The following is a 6,749-nucleotide window of genomic DNA, read 5'->3' on the forward strand; positions in this document are numbered from 1 at the left end:
ACTATCCAGTATGTGGAGAAGCAGCTTCTCAATGCAAAAGAACATGGTTACCCTTTGTTCGTGGCGAGGGTGCCAACTGGCATGAACTTCGTCGAAAAGTACCCCGCGGACTTGTGCTTCGTCAGGTTCAATGACATCTTCCACGTCTTTCGCATGAGAATGCTCCACTTTACAGTGGTTCGGTTAGTTGCTCTTAGCATGTCTTCCCAGATCGTTAAGGAGGGGACGCCGGGCATCGCGATAATGGACCCCTTCTATATGAGGGAGAGCATCATCTGCAACGCTAGGGATCGGGCGACTGCCATCAAGTAGGTCTAGGATTTCATGCTGGCGAACATTAAAAAGAGCGGCATTCTCATTCCTTACTTCCCCGAGTAAGTAATCACTCGCTAGTCCCCATTACCGTTCTATCCTATATCTCCATTTGCAGTTGCAAAGGTTAATCCGTGTGTTTTCCGCAGAGACAAGTTCTGCACCCTCATCGTCGTGCACCCGCAACACTCGCATGCAATGTATCTCGACTCCGGTAGGGACAAGAAGAAAGACTACGTCCACATCAAGGCCCTTCTCAATGATGCTCTCACCGGCTTTGCCAACAAGGCAGGCCCCCTCAAAGTAGAGAGGAAATGCCGAGGAGGCTTGGTCTTAACCCACACAACCAACTTCCCCTGCCTCAAGCAGTCGGCAGAAGACAATGGGATGGACGCGTGGTACGCCATCCTTCAGATGCAGGAGTACATAAATTACGCAGATGACATGTTGCTGCCAGAGAGTCTCAGAAACAAGTTTGCAAACATGGCAGATGTCCCTGATAGACTGCTGAGAGAGAACTGGGGTCGCATCCAGCAGTTGATTTGCACGATTTTAACAATAGGTCTGGTGCATTCTTCTACGGCTACGGTCTACCTCCTAATGACGAGATAGAACTCCGCTTGGTGATGTCGCGTGATGAGAGTCCATTCAACACGCTGAAGGGCTGCCTTCCATTCCCCCCTAAGAAGCCTACGACCTGATCCTACGACGGCAACTCTTTTGCTTAAGCTTGAACGATATGTCCATGAACTTCCATAGTGTAATTTATATATATTCCGGCCCGATCGACTTGTCGCTTTTATTTAGTTGTATGGATGTGCATGTGAACCCGCATCTATAATTACATTTACTTGCTATATATTTCTAGATTATGGTATGTTTACCTTAATCATTATTTGCATTTACTCGACCCCTTAATTGCCTCGTATTTGGAGTTTGCCGATGATTAGAATGTTCGGTCACTCGTACACTCGGGGGTGGAGCAAGTGAGTCTTGGTGTGATGGCCACAAATATCAATCTATTGTGCATCCTACCTAGCCTCACTGACTCCATCCCTGGATGTTAATATTTGTTTCGACCAACAAAGTATGAGGCACGATATTTAAAACATACTACTTGTCTTTTATTTGAGTTGGCACTTCTTAATTGCATTGGCCGATGATTAGAATGTTTGGTCACTTGGAGCCAGTGAGGCTTGGTGTGATGGCCACAAGTATCAACATATTGTGCATCCTACCTAGCCTCGCTGACCTCATCTGTGGTGACCCGGCATACCACTGCATGGTGTAGTATGCAAGTCTGATATAACAATGAAACACCGTTCCAATAGTATTATATAGCTCAGAGTGGTACAAAAGAAACATATGTGGGTCCAAGGCATGTCTATAGAATTACATACAGACTCTGTTACAGAAGATCAACACAGCCTCCTACTTTACAATGAGGTAAAACTGCAATTAAAGTACAGAAGAACGACTCGTAGTCTAATCCTATCACAAACTCTATTTGTAGAGTATTTAACTAGCTATAGAGGCTATAAATAGATTCTAGCTAAATAGGAGCTAGGTTTAGGAAACTAGTTCCCTTCTATGGCTAAACTATGTTTTTTCCTTGTTGGATGTGGTATCTGACTCCTCTGACAGGGTCCTGTCTCGTGAAGTAGTTGTTGACTCCTTGGCCTTCGAGTTGCACTGTAGATCCTCCTTCGATGCCTCCATATCTAAGCAGGGGATTTAAGAGTGGGATGAGTACGAGCGTACTCAACAAGTTCATTATAGGAAAGAGGTGTTTAATGCACTAGCTACGGCATTAGACCAGAAATTCTAATACCAATGCAAGTTTTCATAATCATTTCTTCAAAAGGTTGCTTTTATTCAGAAGAACTATGTCCGTTAGCCTTCACCGGTTACTAGAACTTCATGGAGCTCCTTTCCAGCAGCGTTCGCAGTTCCATATCCCGGAACAGGGAGTGAAAGGTCACGATTCATTACACTCTGCAGAGGTGTGTTGCTTTACCCATAAGAGATCTTAACCTTGGTGCCAACCGGGAATGACCCGTCCACACTTCCTTTGGTGTGAGGCCCGGTATAAGGTCATAGACAATCATGTTCCTCCGCTACCTCGAACACCCACCCTTTGTTGCATACCCCGACCCTGGGTCCTCGCCGGTCCTCTTATACCAATTAAGGATGGACCCCGACCACGACGACAGTCTGGGATCGAACCAAACTCCTTCGCTGGTAGCTGCAACCCATCATAGACCGCAATACCGTTGGGACTTAGGACTCCCCAGCCTCACCGCTTGCTCCTTCGGGCGACAAGTGTACTACGGACAATGCCGTGGGAACTTAGGACTCCCCAGCCTCACCGCTTGCCCCCTTGGATTACAAGTGTACTACGGTAAAGCGCATCCGTTGATGAACGAGAGGTGGAAACACAATTGACTATTCCGTCCCACTCCAGATCTTATGGTTAACAAGGGTATTACGGCACAAGAATCATCGGACGACATTTGTTGTTTAATCCTAGATGGATATAAACCCTTGCAATGGAACCTCCACCATATCAACACAATCCATGGTTCCATTGCCCACCACATAGTCATATTCATAGTTATGAAAATAGTGGTTTTGCTTTTTATGCAATAGTGATAAACATAGTACTTTGCAAGTAATTTGGTAAAAATACTCAAATGACATGAGCAAGCGATGAACTTGCCTTTCTTGACTGCAAGATTATGCAGGCAAGGTCTTCGATACGCAATAACTCCAAATTCTGAAATAGCATCATCATCCGGTAAGGATGATGTTTAAAAGATTGGCAAGGATGCAATAATGCATAAGTATGAGATGCAATCGCTCTAAGCGTGACCTAACCCCGATGATTTAGGATCAGTGAGTTGTAATGATTGGTTTAGGGTGTGTTGCACTTTTAGAGTGATTCACAAACAAGGTTCTTATTCAGGGTTGTGTTGTTTTAGAATCATAAGCATGTAGTAAAATGCATAGTAACAATTATACACACCCAGGAATAGTAGTTGTATAATAAGTAAAGAGCAGTTGTCAATTTTAAGTCCTATAATGCATGGTTGATGATTACTTATTATATAATTCAAAAGAATAACTTTTGAAGAACATATTCTTTAATAATGAACAAGTATGATAATTAGGTTGGTGGGGTTCTATGGTTGACTATGGTTTCATCTAGTTTCTGGAGAATGTATTAGATGGATCACAACAACGTTGGATTCATCGACACCTAGGGCTTGTAAGGTTGAATTAAGCCTGGGCATTCTAAGCAATTATTCATAGAAGGTTGCTATCAGGATTGGTTCATCTTATTGGTGATAGCTAGCTAGGGTTTATAGATCCTTATAAGCAGGGTTGATGATGATTCTTTATTTACTTCAAAAGAATAACTTTTGAAGAACATACTTCTTAAGTATGTATATCAATTAGGGTTGAGGTGGTTTAGGTTTTACTGTTGGTTCTATTAAGTAAGGAATAGTTGGCTCCTAAATAGGATGGTGGATAAGTATCCAACACTAGTAGGGTTTAGTGGAATATGGTTAGGTAATGCTCAATATTTGGCATAGTTGCTCCTGAGGTTCATCACATTGGTCTGATGCTAAGCATGGATAACTAAGTTAGTGTCTCAGAAGATAGGAACTAGGGTTTGTCTTGTTTGATCAGCTAAGCATGAACACATGTAATACCAAAGTATTAGAGATGGGTCTCTATTATTTTATGAAGACTTGGCAATTGTTTAGTTGCTACTATGGAGCTATGAATGAAATTAAAGTATCATGATCACATGTTCTAACCTAGGGTTTAGGTTAGAAGCAATTTAGGGTTCACATGTAATAATGGAGCTAGGGTTCCTAATTGAATTATGGTTTTAGGTTTCACATGAAATGATAGGTTGTAATATCATTCACTATGGAATTAGGGTTTGCTATTTACCATATAGTCCTATGATTAATAACTTCAATTTAAAGTTGAAGTTATTAGTAACATGTAAATAAAATAATATTGAATTTGGCATTTTATTCTTTTTAAACAATTAATAATTAGGGTAATTATTAATCAGGGTTTAAATCTCTCTAATAATGATTTAACAAAATAACAAATAAAGATAATTACTTTTAATGTTTTCTTTGTTTATTTACTGGTTTTTATTTAATTTGAAAAGTTTTCCTAATTTCTGAATTTTAATTGTATTAAGAATTAAAGGAAAATGCTTAATTAACAAGTATTAAATAATTGAATTTTTATTAAAAATAAAAATTTCATATTATATTTTTATTAAAAATAAAAATTTCATATTATATTTTTATTGGATAGAGTTTACTTTTCTAAGAATTTTGATATCTTATTTATATTTATCCGAGTTAAAATGAATTTTCTATAATTATTTGAAGTTGCAGCAATTTATGAATTTGAAATTAAAACAGGGAATTACTAAACCTACCCGGGCTATTCTACTCTCAGTCACTGATAGGTGGGCCCTGGCCACGTCAACTGCCTCGTTGGCGATTGACTGGGTCAAAAGCATCGACGTGGTAAAGGACACGGTGACCGGCGGGCAGTTGTCGCCGGCGACGACGATTCCGGCCGCACGGGGACGGACAGAGAGACTATCTAGACGCGGCTCTGCAGGCTGATCAATATGGAGTCGGCGCCCCCAGCCAATGGTCACCGGAGACAGCTCCGGCGAGCGTCTCCGCGGCGGTGAACTCTGGCCAACAACCAAATCGAGGCTACAGAAGGTGCTCGGATGCAATTTTAAGCTCAGGAGAAGCGCTAGCTTACCATAAGCATGTGGGTATGTGATACGTCTCCAACGTATCGATAATTTCTTATGTTCCATGCTTGTTTTATGATGATACACACATGTTTTATACATACTTTATGTCATATTTATGCATTTTGCGGCACTAACCTATTAACAAGATGCCGAAGAGCCGCTTGTTGTTTTCTCGCTGTTTTTGGTTTCGTAAATCCTAGTAAGGAAATATTCTCGGAATTGGACGAAATCAACGCCCAGGATCTTATTTTTCCACGAAGCTTCCAGAAGTCCGGAGAGGAAACGAAGTGGGGCGACGAGGCGACGCCACACTAGGGCGGCGCGGCCCTAGCGTGTGGGCCCCTCGTGGCGCCCCCTGACCTACCCTTCCGCCTACATAAGCCTTCGTCGAGAATAGTTCCAATACCGAGAGCCACGATACGGAAAACCTTCCAGAGACGCCGCCGCCGCCAATCCCATCTCGGGGGATTCAGGAGATCACCTCCGGCACCCTGCCGGAGAGGGGAATCATCTCCCGGAGGACTCTTCACCGCCATGGTCGCCTCCGGAGTGATGTGTGAGTAGTTCACCCCTGGACTATGGGTCCATAGCAGTAGCTAGATGGTCGTCTTCTCCTTATTGTGCTATCATTTTTAGATCTTGTGAGCTGCCTAACATGATCAAGATCATCTATTTGTAATGCTACATGTTGCGTTTGTTGGGATCCGATGAATATGGAATACTATGCTATGTTGATTATCAATCTATTATCTATGTGTTGTTTATGATCTTGCATGTTCTCCGTTATTAGTAGAGGCTCTGGCCAAGTTTTTACTTGTAACTCCAAGAGGGAGTATTTATGCTCGATAGTGGGTTCATGCCTCCATTAAATCTGGGACAGTGACAGAAAGTTCTAAGGTTGTGGATGTGCTATTGCCACTAGGGATAAAACATCAATGCTATGTCTAAGGATGTATTTGTTGATTACATTACGCACCATACTTAATGCAATTGTCTGTTGTTTGCAACTTAATACCTGGAGGGGGTTCGGATGATAACCTGAAGGTGGACTTTTTAGGCATAGATGCATGCTGGATAGCGGTCTATGTACTTTGTCGTAATGCCCAATTGAATTCCACAATACTCATCATAACATGTATGTGCATGGTCATGCCCTCTTTATTTGTCAATTGCCCAACTGTAATTTGTTCACCCAACATGCTATTTATCTTATGGGAGAGACACCTCTAGTGAACTGTGGACCCCGGTCCATTCTTTTACATTGAATACAATCTATCGCAATACTCGTTCTATCGTTTTCTGCAAACATCATCATCCACACTATACATCTAATCCTTTGTTACAGCAAGCCGGTGAGATTGACAACCTCACCGTCACGTTGGGGCAAAGTAATTTGGTTGTGCTGTGCAGGTTCCACGTTGGCGCCGGAATCCCTGGTGTTGCGCCGCACTACACTCCGCCGCCATCAACCTTCAACGTGCTTCTTGGCTCCTACTGGTTCGATAAACCTTGGTTTCTTACTGAGGGAAACTTACTGCTGTACGCATCACACCTTCCTCTTGGGGTTCCCAACGGTCGTGTGTTGAACGGAAAGACATACGTCAACTACGCACAGCAGTATGCTCAGTGA

The sequence above is a fragment of the Lolium rigidum genome, chromosome 2 (assembly GCF_022539505.1).
Source record: "Lolium rigidum isolate FL_2022 chromosome 2, APGP_CSIRO_Lrig_0.1, whole genome shotgun sequence".
In the NCBI taxonomy this organism is placed as follows: domain Eukaryota; kingdom Viridiplantae; phylum Streptophyta; class Magnoliopsida; order Poales; family Poaceae; genus Lolium; species Lolium rigidum.